Genomic DNA, 23,587 nt, shown 5'->3' with positions numbered 1-23,587 from the left:
TTTCCAGTCCTCCCTGTCCAAAGTTCATCTCCACCCTTCTTCCAGGGTCGCTGGAGCAGAGACAGGTCCTTCTAGACTACATTCACCTCCTGAAGGTTCAAGGGGCGGTGGTACACGTCCCAAAAGACGAACAGTTTCTTGGGGTGTACTCCCCTCTCTTCTTAGTTCAGAAGAAGAACGGCACCTGGCGCCCAGTCATAGACTTGACATATTTGAACAAATTTATAACACACAAAAAGTTCAAAATGGAAACTTTATCAACCATCCAACAAGCAATACAGCCGGGCGACTGGATGATTTCCGTGGACCTAAAGGATGCCTATTTCCACGTCCCAATAGCAGCAGAGCTGCACAAATTCCTCAGATTCTATGTCAACCAGGAACACCTTCAGTTCGTGTGCCTACCCTTCGGCCTAACGACATCCCCACGGGTCTTCACCAAAGTTCTCTTGGCACTGGTAGCTCTTATCAGGCTGAAGAAGATCCGTTTGTATCATTATCTGGATGACCTCCTGGTCCTGTCCCAAGACAAAACCCTTCTCTTGGCACAAAGGGATCAGGTCATCTTGACCCTGTCCGAATTCGGGTGGCTCCTGAACCTGGCAAAAAGCCATTTAGAGCCAACTCAGTGTCTAACCTATCTAGGGGCCCAATTCGACACGGTAAGGAAGACCATCTCTCTACCAGTAGAGAAGATTCCGGTAATTCAGGAGAGGATTTCCCGGGCCTTGAGTACTCGCCATCTAAGAGCTCATCAATGCTTGAAGATCATTGGGACAATGGTATCCACAACACCGATGGTGAAATGGGCGCTATGGAGGCTACGTCCCTTCCAATCCGGCTTTCTCAGGCAGTGGAAGTCAGGGAGCATGAGTCAACGGATCCACATTTCAACGTCAATGAGGGGCAGCCTCTTCTGGTGGCTTCAACCGAAGAATCTGCTGAATTGTCACTCCATCGCTCCAGTTTCTTGGGTCACAGTGACGACAGATGCCAGTGGCTCCGGTTGGGGGGCCCTGTGCGGCACAAGTATGGCGCAAGACAGGTGGGACACTCGCCTCCACAATCCAGGCTCGAACACCCTAGAGCTTCGAGCGGCCTGGTGTGCCCTACAGTCCTTTTCACAACTGCTGAGGGGAAAGTCAGTAATTCTAAGGATGGACAACACCACAGCAGTATCATATGTCAAGAGACAAGGCGGGACTCGGAGCTCATCCCTTCTCCAGGAAGTAGAGCCCATTATGAAATGGGCCCAAGTGAACCTGGTCAACCTGACGGCTGTTTTCATTCCAGGCATTCAGAACTCCCAGGCGGATTTCCTGTCACGAACTCAGGTGGACGTCAACGAATGGTCTCTCCACGATCAGTCCTTCCGTTGGATATTATCCCTGGGAGTCAATCCCCAAGTGGATCTCTTTGCTTCCCCGAACAATGCCAAATTGAAGAAATTCTACACGAGGGGTTACTACAGCCAGGCAATCGGGACAGATGCCCTAACGGATCGGTGGTGGTTTCAGAGGGCGTACGCCTTTCCCCCGATCCCAATAATTCTGAAATTCCTGAAGAGACTTCTAGCGGAAGAAGTAGAAATCACAATGGTGGCTCCATACTGGCCGAACAGGCCATGGTTCCCTCTTCTGGTTCAGCTGAGTCTTCAGGACCCAATTCTAATACCATGCAGACCAGACCTTCTCTCCCAGGGGACACTCCTCCATCCCTGTCCGGCTCAAATGAAACTAGCGGTCTGGTTCTTGAAAGGGAAAGGCTAGAATCCCTTGGCTGCGCCTCTCGGGTAATCTCTACCCTTATGAGCTCAAGGAAAGGAAGCACAAATAAAGTGTACGGTAGAATATGGTCTAAGTTTGTGGAATTTTCTTTAACCGCAGGCAGTTCTTTCAAGAACCCAGAAATCCAAAACATCCTAAGCTTTCTGCAATCAGGGCTAGACCTTCCCCTGTCTGTAAGCTCACTAAGAGTTCAAATCTCAGCACTTTCAGCCTTTTCTGGAATTCCTTGGGCAGCCCATCCACTAATCAAACAGTTCTTTCGTGGAGCCTCAAGACTAAGACCTCTGAGGAAACCAAGATTCCCCAAATGGGATCTCCCGTTAGTACTTGACTTTTTGAATGGACTTACTATGTCGGGGCCCTCCCCGTCCTCGTTGAAGAGCTTCTCAGCCAAGGTAGCCTTTCTGGTCGCCATCACCTCGGCCAAGAGAGTGTCCGAGATCGGTTTTCTGGGTCACAAGGAGCCATTTCTCACCTTTTTTCCAGACAGAGTGGTTCTGATACCTATGCTGGGCTCCAAACCGAAGGTCTCGTCGGTTTTCCATGAGAATCAGGAAGTAGTTCTCCCTACTTTTAAAAACCCAGATTCTGATGAGACTCACCCTCTGGATATGGGCAAGATACTCACTGAATATCTCCAAGCTACATCTACATTCAGACGTTCTGATCACCTGTTCATCCTGCATTCAGGCAAGAACAAAGGGAAAAAGGCATCTTCAAGAACAATCGCATCCTGGATCGTCCAGACGATACAACAGGCTTATTGTGCAAAGGGCTTGGCTCCTCCGCAGGCGGTAACAGCTCACTCCACGAGAGGGATGGCAGCTTCCTGGGCAGCAGCCCGTCATGTGGCGCCAGACGTCATTTGTAGAGCGGCCTCTTGGTCTTCTATAAACACCTTTATGTCCCATTACTGTGTTGAACCTGCAGCACTGTCTTCTGTTAACTTTGGTTTATCAGTCTTGTCGGCTGACGGGACAAATTAAATATATTTCTGTTCAGCATACCCACCCGTGTGTTTGGCTAGTTATTTCCCACACGTAGGCTGCCATGGAGTCAGTCAGGAAAAAGGAAAATTTATTATCATACTTACCGTAATTTTCCTTTCCTGATGGACTCCATGGCAGACGGAGTTCCCACCCTGAAATTATGGAGTCGGGATAGTTACGGAACACTGAGTCTATTGGTGAGTTAACTTTTATGGGTATGGGGTCCTATCACATTGGAGAGGAGGCGGGATTAACCCACACGTAGGCTGCCATGGAGTCCATCAGGAAAGGAAAATTACGGTAAGTATGATAATAAATTTTCCTTTTTTCAGCCTCTAAAAAAAACGAAGTTTTTTCCAACTTCATCATTAAAACAACATTGCCAACACGCGATCGTTAAAAAAAATGCTCTAGCAAAGCGTGGCGACGTACAACACGTACGACGGCACTATAAAGGGGAAGTTCCATTCGGATGGCGCCACCCTTTGGGCTGCTTTAGCTGATTTTGTGTTAGTAAAAGACGATTCACGCTCTTCTGTCTGTTACAGCGTGATGAATGTGCTTACTCCATTACGAATGGTCGTTTTACCAGAAGGTACGCTCCCATCTCATAACTAGCTTCTGAGCATGCGTGGGTTTTTCACGTCGTTTAAGCCCACACACGATCGTTTTTTACAACCCGAAAAACGACATAGTTTAATACGTTGTTAAAAAATGCAGCATGTTCACATTTTTTTTTTTTTTTTCGTTTTTCAGAACCCGAAAAATTATGTGAAGCCCACACACGATCGTTTTAAATTACATTTTTTAAAAACAACGTTTTTTACATGCCGAAAAATGATTGTGTGTACGCGACATTAAAAACTAATATCCTGACAAAAGTTTTTTAATGCCAAAAGACTTGTGTCTTAGAGGCTTTACCTTTAAACCAACCAGTATGTTTTCCGGTGTTCCAAATAATATTCTGCCAACAATGGCCCAGATTCATGTACGACTTACGCCAATGTATCTTCTGATAAGCCGCGTAAGTTCTAGGATGCGCCGTCGTATCTATGCGCCTTATTCTTGAAACAAGATACGCCTGAATTTTGTCTTGATCCGACTGACGTAAGTCTCCTACGCCGTTGTATCTTGGGTGCATATTTACGCTGGCCGCTAGGGGTGCTTCCATTGATTTACGCATCGAATATGTAAATGACCTAGAAACGCCGATTCACGAACGTAATTGCGCCCGTCGCAGTAAGCTACGCCGTTTACGTAAGGCGTACGTCCGGTGTAAAGTTATCCCACCTAAAGCAGGGGTAAGACATGTTAGGGTATGGACGTCGGAACAGCCGTCATTCGTGAATGGGGCTGGGCGTAGGTTAGGATTGGGATTTACATGGTCCCTATTGTAGATGCATGTGGAATGTCAAGACTTTTTTTTTGTTTGCTTGTTTGTCCTGTTTGTCCCCAGACAACGGTTATCTATGGATAGTGTATGGTGTAGGATTGATGGATTTATGATTTTGTATTTGTCTAATTACATAATAATGTATTATTTTTTTTTTTGTAATAAAGTGTAAATTTTAAATATTTGAATTGTATTTTTTCTGACACTTTGGGGTTGATTTACTAAAGGCAAATCCACTTTGCACTGCAAGTGCACTTGAAAGTGCACTTGCAGTGCAATCGCTGTAGATCGCTTTAGATCTGAGGGGAAGCTCTGAAATGAGGGGAAGCTCTGCTGATTTTATCATCCAATCATGTGCAAGCTAAAATGCTGTTTTTTATTTTTCTTTTGACTGAACTTCCAAGTACACTTTCAGTGCACTTTCGAATGCACTTGTAGTGCAAAGTGGATTTGCCTTTTGTAAATAACCACCTATATCTCAGAGGCTCTATGTTTTGGCACTATTCTATGCCTATCCTCTTTTGGCTTAGCGTTCTCTCTATGTTATTTAGCCATTGAGCCCCACCTCTATATGGGGTAAGTTGATGAGTGCCTGGCGGTAATACCGTTTAATTTGATTGGCATGGCTTCAAAATCTTTTTATATTCTTAGGTTTGTTAAAGAACCTTAGTGAACAAACAGTATCATGAAGGCCAAGGAACACACCAGACAGGTAAGATATAAAGCTGTGGAGAAGTTTAAAGCAGGGTTAGATTTAAAAAAATATCCCAAGCTTTGAACAGCTCACGGAGCACTGTTCAATCCATCATCTGGAAAGAGTCTGGCACAACTGCAAACCTACCAAGACATGGCTGTCCACCTAAACTGACAGGCCGAGCATTAATCAGAGAAGCAGCCAAGAAGCCCATGGTAACTCTGGAGGAGCTGCAGAGATCTACAGCTCAGGTGGGAGAACCTGTCCACAGGACAACTATTAGTCGTGCACTCCACAAATCTGAACTTCATGGAAGAGTGGCAAGAAGAAAGCCATTGTTGAAAGAAAGCCATAAGAAGTCCCATTTGCAGTTTGCGAGAAGCCATGTGGGGGACACAGCAAACATGTGGAAGAAGGTGCTCTGGTCAGATGACACCAAAATGGAACTTTTTGGCCTAAAAGCAAGATGCCATGTGTGGCAGAAAACGAATACTGCACATGACCCTGAACACACCATCCTCACCGTGAAACATGGTGGTGGCAGCATCATGTTGTGGAGATGCTTTTCTTCAGCAGTAACAGGGAAGCTGGTCAGAGTTGATGGGAAGATCGATGGAGCCAAATACAGGACAATCTTAGAAGAAGATCTGTTTAGCCTGAAAAAGACTTAAGACTGGGGTGGAGGTTCACCTTTCAGCAGGACAATGACCCTAAACATATAGCCAGAGCTACAATGGAATGGTATAGATCAAAGTATATTCATGTGTTAGAAAGGCCCAGTCAAAGTTTAGACCTAAATCTAATTGAGAATCTGTGGCAAGACTTGAAAATTGCTGTTCACAGACGCTTTCCTTCCAATCTGACAAAGCTTGAGTTATTTTGCAAAGAAGAATGGCAAAAATGTCACTCTAGATGTGCAAAGCTGGTAGAGACAGACCCAAAAAGACTTGTAGCTGTAATTGCAGCGAAAGGTGGTTCTCCAAAGTATTGACTGATCGCATTCCACACTTTTCACGTATTTATTTGTAAAAAAAAATTGAAAACCATTTATCATTTTCCTTCCACTTCACAATTATGTTCCCCTGTGTGTTGGTCTATCACATAAAATCCCAATAAAATACATTTACTTTTTTGGTTATAACATGACAAAATGTGAAAAATTTAAAGGGGTATGAATAGTTTTTCAAAGCACTTTAGTAAGAAGGAAGCATAGACATACTATAAAAACTCTGAGCTTATGACAAGAGTAGTATGTTTATACTGTATGTATGTTGTAAAGCTAAATTAAGTGTGAATGCGCAATATGGAGGTTGTGAAAGTATTTGAAATGCTGCAGCTTGTATGTGAGTATTAGTATAATCTACACTACATAGTGATATGGAAGCAGTAAAATATTACGAATGTACTGTGTGAGAAGTGAGTGGCATTGTAACTGGTAATACATTCAGAGTCATGTCACCTCAGCATTGATGGGTAGCAGGCCACACGCAGCTTGCTCTTCCTCCCATTGGTCTCTCTTCTGGTCTTCTCTACTATTTCTCTACTATTTGAACAAGCCAGGCTTCTTCCTGCTGGTGCCCTGGCCTCCTATCTCTCCCTGCTGCCCTCTTCTCTTCCTCCTCTTGAGCTTCTTCTTTTTCAGTATCCCCGGCTCTCCTGGTTCATTGGTACCCAGGATTTTTCCTGCCTTCCCTAGTCCATTATCTTTTGTCCACTCTGTGAGCTGCCATCATAAGGGAGAGCTGGTGGGAGCATGAGACTGCACAAGTCCAGGTCACCCCACTGGAGGGACTATCAACATCACAACATCGAGAATGAAAGAGTACACAATTGAGGGAAAGACCCCAAATAGAATGCATAAGAATGGAAAAAGGCAGCACAACAAGGCAGTTTGAATAGAGCATAGAACAAACAAAGATCAAAAAACAAATAGCATTTGTAGTCAACCACCATTTAGTCTTGAATGGGACTCTCAACACTCAACAATGGAATATGTTCATATATTGGAGTGCATTGCATGAAGTTAGACAGCTCATTTAAAATTAATGGGTGGCAAAAACATTGGCAGCATTAATAACCCATTGGTGGTCAGTGGCAGTGCTGTTAACTTCCCCACACATTATATTGCCAGCTAGGACTATACTTATACTGATCGATGGAGTGATCTCCACCTGAAGCCTCGTACACACGGCCGAGGAACTCGACGTGCCAAACACATCGAGTTCCTCGGCCAGTTCAGCACTGAAGCCGCCGAGGAGCTCGGCGGGGCGAGAGCTCCCATAGAACAACGAGGAAATAGAGAACATGTTCTCTATTTCCTCGCCGAGCTCCTCGTCGGCTTCCTCTGCCGAAAGTGTACACACGGCCGGGTTTCTCGGCAGAATTCAGCCAGAAACTCGGTCGGAAGCTGAATTCTGCCGAGGAAACTGGTCGTGTGTACGGGGCCTGACAGTACTAACTACTGCAGATGTTCTTTCAGTGCACCCAGAACATCATGCCCACTCTTTTGTAGATCCTTGTGATGAGAAGAGTGTAGGTTATACACTGTGAATTCCCACAGAAACTGTGTGGTACCACAGCATGTAGCAGGGACCAGGCATCCAACACAACCAGAAGTGTGTCACATGTGTCAAGAGACTGAAGAAACAATGTTGTATTTTGTTTCTAGGGTGCATTAAAAATATCTGGCAACAGAGTCACTTTAACACCTGAATTCAGTATGTGCATTACATCCACAGTATATCTTAGAAGTCAATATGACCCACTAAAAGAAGCCCTATCAGCTGCCTATAAAGATGTGTGCACTGCCTATCCTTATATATTATGTAGGTTGTGCAGTACTAGTTGTCTGTGGTTGATCAGGATTTCACACTTTGTGACCCTTTTCCATTTCATATATTCAGAAAAGCCTAAAAGGAATGTTTTCTTCCTATTGTTACCATATCATGACTTCATATGGTGACAGTGCTAAACATACACTATTAATGCCTTTAAATCATAGTCCTTCACCATATAAGGCATGTAGGGAACCCAGCATGTAATGGAGGTCGCTGTAAGCTTCTGAAAGTATATCAACTACTGTCCCTTTAGCACTGGCCATATCCCAATTTGGACATGACATGGACATTAAATGTATTGTTCATTTAAGCACAAGAGACTCCATTTTGTTCACGCTGTTGAAATGTGTTCTGTAACCTTCACATAACACACAGACACATCTTCTGATAGAAGCTCTCTCTGTTTCTTCTCCCCCCTCCCCTCTCAAGATTTTACTTTTGCAATTGTTCGATTCGCTAGCTTTTAATAATATATTCCTATTTGTTAGCTTTTAACCACTTAAGACCCGGACCAATATGCAGGTAAAGGACCTTGCCCCTTTTTGCAATTCGGCACTGCGTCGCTTTAACTGACAATTGCGCCGCCGTGCGAAACGTGGCTCCCAAACAAAATTTACGTCCTTTTTTTCCCACAAATAGAGCTTGCTTTTGGTGGTATTTTATTACCTCTGCGGTTTTTATTTTTTGAGCTATAACAAAAAAAGGGCGACAGATTTGAAAAAAACCCACAATATTCTTTGCTTTTTGCTGTAATAAATATCCCATTTTTTTTTTTTTTATATTTTTTTTCTCAGTTTAGGCCGATACGTATTCTATATATTTTTGGTAAAAAAATATAGTGTATAGTGCGTATAGTGATTGGTTTGCGCAAAAGTTATAGTGGCTACAAAATAGGGGATAGAATTCTGAATTTTTTTTTTTTTTTTACTAGTAATACGGTGATCTGCGAATTTTGGCAGGACTGCGATATTGCGGCGGACACATCTGACACTTTTGACACATTTTTGGGACCATTCACATTAATACAGCGAAAAGTGCTATAAAAATGCATTGATTACTGTATAAATGTGACTGGCAGGGAAGGGATTAACACTAGGGGGCGAGGAAGGGGTTAAATGTGTATCCTGGGAGTGATTCTTACTGTGGGGGGAGGGGGACTGACTGGGGGAGGTGTCCGATGCTGTGTCCCTATGTACAAGGGACACAGCATCTGTATCCTCTCCCTGACAGGACGTGGAGCTCTGTGTTTACACACAGAGCTCCACGTCCCTGCTCTGTTATTGCCGATCGCGGGTACATGGCGGACATCGCGGCCGCCAGGCACGCGCATGGGCATCTCGGGGATGCGTCATTTGACTATATGCCGGGTCTGAAGTAGTTAATAAAAAGGACTTATATCTCCAGGATTATTATCTACAAATTTTATCTCTGGTGTTGGCCTAACCGAGACCTCTACTGATTTGGTTGAGTCCAAGCCACTTAAAGGGGTTGTAAAGGTTTGTTTTTTATTTTCTAAATAGGTTCCTTAACCACTTGCCGACCGCGCTATAGCAAAAATACTGCTACAGCGCGGTCGAGTTACTGTGACAGGACGTCCCTGGGACGTCCTCGTGCACTTCCGCGTTTGCGCGTCCCCTGGGGCGCGCTCGCGGAAGTGTCCGTGCTCGCCGGGTCTAGAAGACCCGGCGCATCACGGATCACGGTAAATTGCCGCGAATCGCGGCTGTTTACCACGTGATCGCTCCGTCAAATGACGGAGCGATCACTTGTAAACAAACCGGCGTCACTTGATGACGCCGGTTCCTCCCTCTCCTCTCTGTACCGTTCGGTACAGTGCGAGAGGAGAGGAGAGAGGGGGGGGAGCGCGGGGTGTCAGCAGTGCTGTGGCTGGATCTGTGACAACTGCAGTCACAGATCCAGCCATCCCTCCCAGCTCAGCTATCCCTGCCCAATACATACAATACTCTGCCATACCCCATACTCTGCCATACCCCATACTCTGCCATACCCCGTTACTCTGCCATACCCCGTTACTCTGCCATACCCCGTTACTCTGCAATACCCCGTTACTCTGCAATACCCCGTTACCCTGCAATACCCCGTTACCCTGCAATACCCCGTTATTCTGCAATACCCCGTTACTCTGCAATACCTCGTTACTCTGCAATACCCCGTTACTCTGCAATACCCCGTTACTCTGCAATACCCCGTTACTCTGCAATACCCCGTTACTCTGCAATACCTCGTTACTCTGCAATACCCCGTTACTCTGCAATACCCCGTTACTCTGCAATACCCCGATACTCTGCAATACCTTGATACTCTGCAATACCCCGATACTCTGCAATACCCTGCGCAATACTCTGCAATACCCCAATACCCTGCGCGATACTCTGCAATACCCAAATACTCTGCAATACCCCCAATACTCCGCAATACCCCAATACTCTGCAATACCCCCAATACCCAATACTCTGCAATACCCAAATACTCCGCAATACCCCAATACTCTGCAATACCCAAATACTCCGCAATACCCCAATACTCTGCAATACCCCAATACTCCGCAATACCCCCAATACCCCAATACTCTGCAATACCCAAATACTCCGCAATACCCCAATACTCCGCATATATAATGTTTTGGGGTTCTATGTAATTTTCTAGCAAATAAATTGTGATTTTTCCATGTAGGAGAGAAATGTCAGAATTGGCCTGGGTGCTCCAGAACGCCTGATGGCGCTCCCTGCATGTTGGGCCTCTGTATGTGGCCACGCCGTGTAAAAGTTGCACACATGGGGTATCGCCATACTCGGGAGGAATAGCAGAATGTGTTTTGGGGTGTCATTCGTGGTATGCATATGCTGTGTGTGAGAAATAACCTGCGAATATGACAGAAACAAGTTTGTTTTTTTTGTTTTTTACAGAATTTTCGGTCGTTTTTCTTTTATAGCGCAAAAAATAAAAAACCCAGAGGTGATCTAATACCACCAAAATAAAGCTCTATTTGTGTGAAAAAAAGGACACAAATTTCAGATGGGTACAATGTTGTATGACGGAGTAATTGTCATTCAAATTGTGAGAGCACCGAAAGCTGAAAATTGGTCTGGTCAGGAAGGGGGTTTAAGTGCCCAGTGGTCAAGAGGTTAAAGCTAGTGCATTGTTGGTTCACTTACCTTTTCCTTCGATTTCCCTTCTAAATGTTTTTTTTCTTTGTCTGAATTTCTGACTTCCTGTTCCTCCTCAGTAAGCTTGCTCACAGCATCTCCCCGCAGGGATATAGTCCCAATAAAGGGGGCGAGCACGCTGACTAACCCCCAGTCAGAACAGCTTGGATGATGAGGGCAAGCTTACTGAGGAGGAACAGGAAGTGAGAAATTCAGACAAAGAAAAAAAACATTTAGAAGGGAAATCAAAGGAAAAGGCAAGTGGACCAACAATGCACTAGCTCAAAGGAACCTATTTAGAAAATAAAAAACAAACCTTTACAAACCCCTTTAAACTCAGGCTAGGACAGCAAACAGAAATTGTCACTAAAGTGTTAGTTTCAGACACAGTTCCTACCAATCTTTTGGGAGCTGACATTTTGAACCAAATTTAAGCAAACATATAGCCAGATTCAGGCGCATCTTTCAGGCGGCGTAGCGTATTGTATTTAGTCGTGTTTAGTATTTAAGTCAGAGAGGCAAGTGCTGTATTCATAAAGCACTTGCCTCCTAAGTTACGGCGGCGTATCGTAAATGGGGCCGGCGTAAGCGCGCCTAATTCAAATGAGAATGAGGGGGCGTGTTTTATGTAAATGGGTGGTGACCTGACGTGATTGACGTTTTTTTACGAACGGCGCATGTGCCGTCCGTGTACATATCCCAGTGTGCATTGCTCCAAAGTACGCCGCAAGGACGTATTGGTTTCGACGTGAACGTAAATTACGTCCAGCCCCATTCACGGACGACTTACGCAAACAACGTAAAAATTTCAAATTTCGACGCGGGAACGACGACCATACTTAACATTGACTAGGCCAGCTATTTGTTCGGCTAACTTTACGCCGGAAAAAGCCGTACGCAAGCGACGTAAAAAAAATGAGTCGGGCGCACGTACGTTTCTGAATCGGCGTATCTAGTCATTTACATATTCTACGCCAAACTCAATGGAAGCACCACCTAGCGGCCTGCCTAAATATTGCACCCTAAGATACGACGGCGTAGGAGACTTACGCCGCTCGTACCTTAGCCTAATATAAGCGTATCTGGTTTCCAAAATACGCTTAAATTTAGGACCGCGTAGATTCAGAGTTACGTCGGCGTATCTACTGATACGCCGGCGTGAAAGTTACCTGAATCTGGCTAATAGACTACACTCCTACAGGAGTCCAAGTGGTCAGTAGTCTGTCAGGAGAAGTTTTTAATTATGCCTGTGAAGTATTTTTAATCCAAGACTCCACTCTGCCATTTCCACCAGAATTGGAAGTGATTCCTGTTGAATTATGGGCCATCAGCAAATATGATGTAGGTCTGCTGGACTGTATCCCAGTTATGATAAAAATTAAACCAGGAGCCCATCTACCACAGATTAAAGGATTGCTCAGACTGAGGGGGTAAAGCATCAGATCACTCAACTGAAAGCAGCATGGGTTGTTCTACCATTTAAGTCCCACGCCAATACACCCTTGTTCCCAATTGCAAAGAAGCCAGACAAGAAGGGTGGGCAAGTAACATACCACATGGTGCATGATTTAAGAGCCATTAACAATATAATTGAGGCAGATACCCCAATCGTGCCAAACCCCCACACTTTACTAAGTGGAATACCTGCCTCTAGCACCTGCTTTACAAGGATTGATTTTGCAAATGCTTTATTTTCTGTGCCCCTGCACCCAGATTGCTGGCACCTTTTTTCATTTACCCATGATGCCCAAAAGTTAGCATGGACAAGATTGCCCCAAGGTTGTGTGAGTAGCCCCACTGAATATAATACTGTGTTAAAGCAAGCATTGGACCAATGGTACCCCTCACACCCAAACTCAGTTTTGCTTCAGTACATAGACGATTTGCTTATTTGTTCTGATACAAAGGACATCTATAGCAGAGAAACGGTAAGCCTTCTCATGTTTCTGTATAACAGTAACAACAATGTTAGCAAAGATAAGCTACAATACTGCCAAGAGAAAGTGATCTTCCTGGGTCACTGCATTTCCCATGGAATCCGTCACCTAACCCCAGATCGAGTTAAAACTCTACAAACAAATTAAAAGGGAATCCAGTCCCTACGTGTATTCCTGGGATATTGTAGGGACTGGATTCCAAATGCATCAGAACTTATGGCTCCTCTACAAGTACCAGTCTGCTCTTTTTGCTCCAATGAATTTAACAATCAAACAATGGGGCTGATTTACCAAGCCTTTACTCCATGACTCATGGAGCAAAAGCAGGAGTAGCAGCCGTTTTGACATTTACTAAAGAAATACGCTGCTAGTGCAGTGTATTTCCTTAGTTACTAAAGTGCTCAGTGCGCCCAGGAGAGGGCGCATTGTGCACTACTATAGACCTGGCGCACGGCACATTGAAATGTAAATTGCGGGGAATCAGGCCGGAGTTTATTAGGGGGGAGGTGGGGTGATGCAGGGGAAGTGTAGTGACTAGTGTTGCTCACGAATATTCGTATTGCGAATATTCGGCTCGAATATGGCATATTCGAGTATTCGCGATATATTTTGAATTTCGCGGTGAATATTCGCTATTCCGAATATTCGCATTTTTTCAATTTTATTTTTAAAACAGATCACATCCTATCGACGTCTAAAAGCATTGCTGGTATGATTAGAGACCCTGGGCCGAGTAGCTAAGCTGAGGCGATCCTTTTATGTTGCCGAATATAAAAAAAAAAAAATTGCGAAATTTCGCTAATGCGAATGCGAAAATTATTGCGAATTTTCGATAACTGTGGTAGGAGAACTCTGATTGTCTCTGATGCAAAAGGGGGGGGGGGCTTTGTGTATGTTTCTGTTATGAATATTTGTATGTTTGATATTATTTTTTTTTGTAAGAAGGAAAAAATTGCGCATACCTTAAAAAAAGGGGAGAATACAGCAGCAACTCAAAAATGTTATACAACATAAATTAATACAAGACAGAAAATGGAGTCGCTCTACAAGAATAAAAAATATGTCTAGTGACAAGACATGTGGGCAAATTATAAAATAAGCAAGCGCAAATAACTTGTGAAATACACAGTGAAACAAATATATAAAGAAATATAGTCCCAATAATAGAAAAATAATCTTTCATAAAAATGTCTTTGATATGTGAAGTGAAAAAAAGTCCAAAGCATGCAGCATGAACGTGTTCAATCTTCAAGGTGTTTGATTCACAAACGGCTGTGACAGATGGATAGAGTAAAGAATCACCACCAATGCAAAACACTTTTTATTTTGTATTGTAAAATATCACGAATATTCTGAGCCAATCAGAGTGCCCCTTCCGCATTTGCCGAATATTCGCAATTATTTGGTATTGTAAAATATCACGAATATTCTGAGCCAATCAGAGTGCTCCTTCCGCATTTGTCGAAATTTCGCAATTATTTTGTATTGTAAAATATCACGAATATTCTGAGCCAATCAGAGTGCTCCTTCCGAAATTTCGCCATCAATATCGCATTCGCATTTTGCGAAATTTCGATACAATATCACGAATATTCTGAGCCAATCAGAGTGCAAAATATCACGAATATTCTGAGCCAATCAGAGTGCTCCTTCCGCTGTTGTCGAAATTTCGCAATTATTTTCGCATTCGCAATAGCGAAATTTCGCAAAAATTTCATTTCGATAAAATATCACGAATATTCAAATTTAGCGAATATTTCTCGAATATTCGGCTATATATTCGTGATATATCGCGAAATCGAATATGGTGTATTCTGCTCAACACTAGTAGTGACATGTGTTTGAATGTGTTTGGCGGGCCGAATTGAAAATGAAAGTGATTTTTGGAAACCGATCCACGTACGCTTACACAGTGCGCCTGAACCTCTGGAGGTTCATTTTCATACTGGGCATGCGTACAGTGAAATTTCGGAGCTTCCCGTGCGCCTTGTCAGTACGCCGAGAAAATCTTGGTAAATACCAAGCGGCGTACCCGTAATTGCGCTGCGTGACGTGGCGCGCGGGAATCTCCGAGCGGTTTTCAGCCTGCGCTGACCATGAAGGGGAACTCTGCGCCAAATTTCAAACAAAAAAACGGCGCGAGTCCCCCTCCAGGGGTACATTAGGCTCTTAGGCTTGGTCTGGAACGTGAGGGGTTAAACCCGCGCCGGAAATCGGCGCGGGGTTCCCCCCCAGATCCACACCAAGCCCTCATCCCAAGCACGCAGTCTGGCCCGGACAGGAATGGGGGTGGGGACGAGCGAGCGCCCCCCCCTCCTGAGCCGTACCAGACCGCATGCCCTCAACATGGGGGAGTGTGTGTTGTGGGGGAGGGGGGCACTGCCCCCCACCCCACAGCACTCTTGTCCCCATGTCGATAGGGACAAGAGCCTCTTCCTGACAACCCTTGCCATTGGTTGTCGGGGTATGCGGGCGGGGGCTAATCGGAATCTGCGAGCCCCCTTTAATAAGGGGGCCCCCAGATGCCGGCCCCCCACCCTATGTGAATGAGTATGGGGTACATTGTACCCCTACCCATTCACCTGGGGGAAAATGTAAAGTAAAAAAAACACACCACACAGAATAAAATAATTTATTAATCAGCTCCGGGGCCCCCCCTTTCTTCTTTAGCTCTTTCAGAAGGGGGGGTTTCTTCTCTCCCGATCTTCCGCCGGGACCCTGGGCTTCGGCGATTTCTGCCGGGGGAGGGCGCCATCTCTCGGTCCTCTCCGGAGCCTTCCGTCGGGGCCCCCAACCCATTTAAGCTCTTTTTCATTAGGGGGGGCATCCGGACTTCGACGACTTCTGCCGGGAATGGCGCCTATCCCCCGGTCTTTCCGGTGCCTTCTGCCAGGGCTCCGGTCTTGTTCGTCTTCTGCCGGGGGTGCGCCAACTCCCCGGTCTTTTCTCTGCTGTATTGGCGTTCCCTCTTCTGCCTGTCTCCCCCGCGGAGCCAGGGCTTTCTTCCCTCTTCTGCCTGTCTCCTCCGGGAGCCCAGGGCTTTCTTTCTGCTGTCTTCTCTGTTCCCTCTTCTGCCTGGCTCCCCCACGGAGCCAGGGCTTTCTTTCCGCTTCTTTCTTCTCTGTTCCCTCTTCTGCCTGTCTCCTCCGGGAGCCCAGGGCTTTCTTTCCGCTGTCTTCTCCCTTCTCTTCCATTCGATGTTGACACGACGAGGTCCCGCGCTGACATGCCGTGTGAGCGGCGGGCATCGACTTATATAGGGCAATGCCACCATGTGACCTCAACCCATGTGACATCACATTCCCTGGGCATGATGGGAATGTGATGTCACATGGGTTGAGGTCACATGGTGGCATTTCCCTATATAAGTCAATGCCCACTGCTCAGACGGCATTCCAGCGCGAGACCTCGTCGTGTCAACATCGAATGGAAGAGAAGGCAGAAGACAAGCCCTGTGCTCCGCGGAGGAGCCAGGCAGAAGCGGAAGGCACCGCAGATGTCCGTGGGTGCTGTAGCCCCCCGGCGGAAAACAGCGTAGAAGCCCGGGGGGGGGGGCTACAGCCCCCCCGGCAGAAAGCGACGATGCCTGGAGCCCTCCCCCATAAGCAAGGAGCTTCATGGTGAAGGGGGCTCCGGCAGAAAACAGCCCGGGGGGCTACAGCACCCCCCCACAGAAATCGACGAAGCCGGAGCCCTCCCCCATAAGCAAGGAGCTTCATGGTGAAGGGGGCTCCGGCAGAAAACAGCCCGGGGGGGGGGGGCTACAGCACCCCCCCCCCGGCAAAAATTGACGAAGCCCAGAAAACAGCGTAGAAGCCCGGGGGGGGGGGCTACAGCACCCCCCCAGCAGAAATCGACGAAGCCCTCCCCCATAAGCAAGGAGCTTCATGGTGAAGGGGGCTCCGGCAGAAAACAGCGTAGAAGCCCGGGGGGGGGCTACAGCACCCCCCCCCGGCAGAAATCGACGAAGCCCGGAGCCCTCCCCCATAAGCAAGGAGCTTCATGGTGAAGGGGGTCCCGGCGGAAGACGGCGCAGAAGACCGGGGAGGGGTAGGTGTACCCCCGGCAGAAATCAGCGAAGCCTGCCCCCCCCCCGAATGCAAAAGAGCCTTATGGGGTGGGGGGCCCAGGTGCAAGACGGCGAAGCCCGGGGCCCAATGGGGTGGTGGTGGGGGGCCCCGGCAGAAGACCCCCAGCTGACTAATAAATTAATTTATAAATGTGTGTGGTGTATTATTTTTTTTAAAATTTTTCCCCCAGGTGAATGGGTAGGGGTACAATGTACCCCATACTCATTCACATAGGGTGGGGGGGCCTGAATCTGGGGGCCACCTTATTAAAGGGGGCTCTCAGATTCTGATAAGCCCCCCGCCCGCATACCCCGACAACCAACGGCCAGGGTTGTCGGGAAGAGGCTCTTGTCCCTATCGACATGGGGACAAGAGTGCTTTGGGGTGGGGGGGCCCCCCTCCCCCACAGCACACACTCCCCCATGTCGAGGGCATGCGGTCTGGTACGGCTCAGGAGGGGGGTGCCGCTCGCTCGTCCCCCACCCCCATTCCTGTCCGGCCAGACTGCGTACCTGGGATAAGGGCTTGGTCTGGATCTGGGGGGGGACCCCACACTGTTTTTCGGCATGGGTTTAACCCCTCACGTTCCGGACCAAGCCGAAGAGCCTAATGTACCCCTGGAGGGGGACCCGCGCCGGTTTCTTGTTCGAAATTTGGCGCGGAGTTCCCCTTTATCCCGGTCCTGTCAGGGGGGGGGAAATGCCTGATCGTCTGTTCATACAATGTATGAACAGCGATCTGTCATTTCCCCTAGTCAGTCCCACCACCCCCTTACAGTTAGAACACACCCAGGGAACATAATTAACCCCTCCCTCGCCCCTAGTGTTAACCCCTTTCCTTGCCAGTGACATTTTCATAGTAAGCAATGCATTTTTAGAACATTGGTCGCTAGAAAAATGCCAATGGTCCCAAAAATGTGTCCGCCATAATGTCGCAGTACCGATAAAAATCGCTGTTCGCCGCCATTACTAGTAAAAAAAAAAATAATAAAAAAATTAATAAAACTAAACACTATTTTGTAGACGCTATAACTTTTGCGCAAACCAATCAAACGCTTATTGCGATTTTTTGGAACCAAAAATATGCCGAAGAATACGTATCGGCCTAAACTGAGGGAAAAAAAAGATTATTTTTAGATAATTTTGGGGATATTTATTATAGCAAACAGGAAAAATTATTTTTTTTGGTTAAAAAAAAATGTCGCTCTATTTGGTTTATAGCAAAAAAAAAAAAACGCAGAGGTGATCAAATACCACCAAAACAAAAATCTATTTGTGGGAAAAAAAAGGACGACAATTTTGATTGGGAACCACGTCGCACGACCGCGCAATTGTCAGTTAAAACGACGCAGTGCCGAATCACAAAAACTGTCCCGGTCATTGACCAGTAATATGGTCTGGGGCTCAAGTGGTTAAAAATTAACAAAACACTAAAGTTAGCCCAATTTTTGGTGATAATGTGAAAGATGATGTTACACAGAGTAAATAGATACCTAACATGTCACGCTTTACTATTGCAAACACTCATGGAATGGCGCCAAACTTCAGTACTTTAAAATCCCCATAGGCGACCTTTTTAGTTTTTTTCAGGTTACCAGTTTATAGCTACAAAGAAGGTCTAGTGCTAAAAGTATTACTCTCGCTCTAACGCACGCGTCAATACCTCACATGTGTGGTTTGGACGGTGTTTACATATGTGGGTGGGACTTACGCAAGTCCACATATGTAAACATCGTTCAAACCACACATGTGAGGTATTGACGCGTGCGTTAGAGCGAGAGCAATACTTTTAGCACTAGACCTCCTCTGTAACTATAAACTGGTAACCTGAAGAAAAAAAATGTGCGTATTCGCTTCTGACTGGGAGGACAGGGGCATTTTAATTATTATTATTTATTTTTGTTACGTAATAATTCACTAAGACCTCCCCTTCAGGCTGGAAAGCATGAGTTCAGGGGGGGGAAAAAAAAAGCTCTCATGCCATTGCAGCTTTGTTCCTGCATGTGAGCTGAACTGAGCCTGCTCAGACACTAAGAAAATGTTTTCCTTTCTTTTTAAAAGGTGAAAATCACTTGGATGCTCATGCGTGGGTGGGTTAGTAATTTAAGGACATCCTTACCAGGTGTAAGCACTTACAAGCTCACCCAAACTAGAGACTGAAATTTGTTCATGTGATTTCAATTGCTTAATTAGCACACATGTTATAAAAAGCGTGGATCGAGCAGTCCTCAGCTGCCCTCAGAGGGGCAAGCTGGCAGGAATGCTGTTGCTAAACAGAAATGTGGTTTGGAGCATGTTTATTTTTATTTTGCCAATGTTTTTTGTTTATTTTTAAATGATGTTCACTTTGATGTATTTGTCTCTGCTGCCTTATTTTGATACAAATGTCTGAAGATGTTGGGATGGTTAACCTATGTTTATTTTGATTTTTGAAATGTATTTTTGTTTGTGTGTGTGTGTGTGTGTGTGTGTGTGTGTGTTTGTTTGTCTTTTTTGCTTTCCTTGTTTTGTTGACCAATAAAAATTACTTTAAAATTTTGAAGTTTGTTTTTTGTTACTTTTTCATGCTACATATTTTGACAGCTGCAGCTGAAATAGGTTTGGGCCTAACAAATTAGGTGTGATTTTTGTCTAAGCTTCTTTCCTGGTGTGTAATCATGAAATGTTTGCCATGTTTATTCTCCATGAATTTAAAGACAAAGTGGTAAGTATTTTCTTTTTACTGCAGTGGTCCTCAGCCCTCAAGTACCCCCGACAGGACATGTTTTGTGGATTTCTCTTATCAAGAATTGCTGTCCAGACTGTCTTTTAAAGCACATGTGCAAGATGAAGGAAAACCTGCAAACATGGCCTGTTGGGGGGGGGGCTATTGGTGGACAGGCAATCCTATTCAAATTGTGGGTGTTTGAGGGAAGCCAAGTGAGTTTTAGAACCCCTGCTTGTGTTTTTTTTGGGTTGAGCTTTGTGTCCCTTTTCTTAAAATTGGCTTCACTTCCTGTCACACAGCTGAACAGGAAGTGAGGTTAAAACCCTACCAGTGTCTTTTCTTGGGGACACAGGTCAATCTAACTAGTGTCCCCATTAAGCAAATTGCACTCCAGCACTGCTGTGTACACCCCAAATCATGGGTCTTCAAACTACGGCCCTCCAGTTGTTCAGGAACTACAATTCCCATCATGCCTAGTCATGTCTGTGAATGTCAGTGCATTACAAGGCCTCATGGGATGTGTAGTTCTACAACAGCTGGAGGGCCGTAGTTTGAGGATCCCTGCCCCAAATGATTATTTAGTTTGGGGTTTAGTAAAGGCAAAGCCACTCTGCAGTACAAGCGTAGTCGCTGAAAATCAGAGAGGAAGCACTGATCGTTTTAACATCCAATCCTGTAGAAGCAAAGTTTTTTTGTTTTCTTCCTTGCTTGTTCACTTGTAGTGCAAAGTGGATTTGCCTTTAGTAAATGGACCCCCAAAGTCCAAGATCCCTAATAATTTGGGGTATACACAGCAAAATGCTAGAGTGCAATTTATATTATGGGAAACTATTTAGATTGATCTCTGTGTCCCCAAGAAAAGATATTATTAAGGATTTACCCTCACTTCCTGTTTGGCTATGTGACAGGAAGTGAATGAATTTGAATTAGAAAGGGTGAAGACACCTCACAAATGTTACTATCAGGGGGTGCAGACATCCCCAAAAAATGAGCAGATAATACTTATTTGCAAATTAATATTTTTTTATTTAACATTGGGTGGTGTTTGTGGGGGGCCCTAACACACACATTCATACATATTAGCAACGCTGTATCCTGGCCTATTGGCATGGTTATATTTTCTTAGGCCTCTCAATAAAACGCTCTGAAATTTGTGCTTAAACTAGAACTATAATCAACACTTTTTATTTTCTTTACATTTGGATAGAGTGAGGGAGGGTTATAGGCCCTGTCAGTTTATTTTGTATTATCTGTGTCCAATTGGGGAGATTTGCCTTCACTTCCTGCCCCATAGCCAAACAGGAAGTGAGAGAAAAACTATGCAAATTAAGGGAATCCAGTAACCCCCTCCCCCCCCAGAACTAGTGTGTGGGTCCCCTGAAAATTCCTGGGCGGGTCATACAAAAACAGGGTGTGGCCTTGACAGGAAGGGGTGGGTCGTTTTTCTATTAGGAGGTGCAGAAATGTAGACAGGCCTAGGGCAGCACAAAACCTAAATATACTACTGCATATTAGGGCTTATTTAGACAGGATCCGATTTACAGCATGTTTTTATATTGTGGGAGGAAACCCACGCAGGCACAGGGAGAACATGCAAACTCCAGGCAGATGGTGTCACGGGCGGGATTCGAACCAGCGACCCTTTTGCTGCTAGGTCAAAGTGCTATACACTACACCACTGTGCTGAACGAACATGATTGCAGCTGAAAGCATGAGATCTTTTTTTTTTTTTCAATACCATGCTTTCCAGCCTTATTGACCCCGCCTCTCTCCATAAAGAGGACCTGTCACACACTAGTCCTATTACAAGGGAGGTTTACATTCCTTGTAATAGGAAGAAAAGTGATCCAAAATAAAAAAAAGGGACAAAAAAGTGCAAAAAGAAAAATATTAGGTAAAAAAAAAAAAAAAAAACGTCCCTGTCCCTAGTAGCTCGCACTCAGAAGCGAATATGCATGTAAGTCCTGCCCACATATGTAAACACCATTCAAACCACACATGTGAGGTATTGACGCGTGCATTAGAGTGAGAGCAATAATTCTAGCCCTAGACCTCCTCTGTAACTCTGAACTGGTCACCTGTAAAAAAAAATCAAGCATCGCCTATGGATATTTTTATGTCCCGAAGTTTGGCGCCATTCCATGAGTGTGTGCAATATTAAAGCGTGACAAGTTGGTATCTATTTACTCAGTGTAACATCATCTTTCACATTATCCATAAAAATTGGGCTAACTTTACTGTTTTGTTATTTTTTAATTCATGAACCGTTTTTTGGACCAAAAAAAAAGGCGTTAGAAAAATTATTGCGCAAATACCGTTGGAAATCAAATAAAAAATTACTGCCACTTTATTCCCTAGGGTGTCTGCTAAAAATTTATATATAATGTTTGGGGGTCCTGAGTAATTTCCCAGGAACTAAATATAATTTTTACATGAAGGAGAGAAGTGCCAGAATAGGGGCGGTATGGAAGTGGTTAAAGTGAAATAATAAAAGTTAAATATTCCTTTACATTTCATACAGGGGGGAGGGGGGGTACACGCATGTTTCCCGTGCTTAGAACTGTCCCTGTACAAAATGTCATTTCTGAAGTGAAAAAAAAAGTAATTTTAAAGTACTCATGGCTATAAAGTCATTGCTCATTAAAAACAAAAAAAAATGTATGGGGGTCCCCCCAAATTAAATTACCAGGCCCTTCAGGTCTGGAATAAATATTAAGGGGAACCCCGCTGTAAAAACAAAAAAAATGGCGTGGGGTCCCCCCAAATATCCATACCAGGCCCTTCAGGTCTGGTGGGGATTTTAAGGGGAACTCCACCCCAAATAAAAAAAAAATGGCGTGGAGTCCCCCTAAAAATCCACACCAGACCCTTATCCGAGCACGTTAACCTGGCCGGCCGCAGAAAAGAGGGGGGTACAGAGTGCGGCCCCCCCTCTCCTGAACCGCACCAGGCCACATGCCCTCAACATGGGGAGGATGTCCCCATGTTGATGGGGACAAGGGCCTCATCCCCACAACCCTTGCCCGGTGGTTGTGGGGGTCTGCGGGCGGGGGGCTTATCAGAATCTGGAAGACCCCTTTAACAAAGGGGACCCCCAGATCCAGGCCCCCCCTATGTGAAATGGTAATGGAGTACATTGTACCCCTACCATTTCACCCAAACAAAAGTGACAAAAGTGTGAAAAATGACAGTATCCGGTTTTTGACAAATCTTTTAATAAAATCTTCTTTCCGCGGTTCCTTCTTCTTCTTTCATTCGGGTTTCTTCCTCTGCTTCTTTCTTGTGTCTTCTCGTCCACATCTTGATCGACGTCTTCTCCCATCTTCTTCTCTGTCCGTCGACCTTCTCGTCCCGCATCTTCTTGATCTTCTGGGCGCTGAGCTTGAAAATGAAGAGCCCGCCGTGTTCCCGCTCCTGGGACCCGTCCCCCTCTGACGCCACAGGTAAACTCATATGAAAGTCCGCGTGTGGTATATGTGCGTCAGAGTGCGTCACACGCCGGGAACTTCAATTGGAAGCTTGTGCGCATAGTGCGGTGGCTTCTTCTTCTCCGGACGGCGCGCTTGAAATTGAATTCCCCCGCCGTGTGACGCTCTGTGACCCCGCCCCCTCTGACGCACATGACTTTCTAAGGAGTTTACTTGTGGCGTCAGAGGGGGGCGGGTCCCAGGAGCGGTCCCAGGAGCGGCTAATTCAATTTCAAGCGCTGCATCCAGGGAAGAAAAAGATGTGGACGAGAAGGCTGAAGGACGGACGGAGAAGACAGGAGAAGACACCGGGCAAGATGCGGGACGAGAAGGCTGAAGGACTGACGGAGAAGATAGAAGAACACGTCGGGCAAGATGTGGACGAGAAGTCCCACAAAAGAAGCAGAGGAAGAAACCCGAATGAAAGAAGAAAAGAAGATTTTATTAAAAGATTTGTCAAAAACCGGCTACTGTCATTTTTAACACTTTTGATTTTTTTTGGGGGTGAAATGGTAGAGGTACAGTGTACCCCATTACCAT

This window comes from Rana temporaria, chromosome 2 (genome assembly GCF_905171775.1).
Source record: "Rana temporaria chromosome 2, aRanTem1.1, whole genome shotgun sequence".
In the NCBI taxonomy this organism is placed as follows: domain Eukaryota; kingdom Metazoa; phylum Chordata; class Amphibia; order Anura; family Ranidae; genus Rana; species Rana temporaria.
This window is presented reverse-complemented; position numbering follows the sequence as displayed.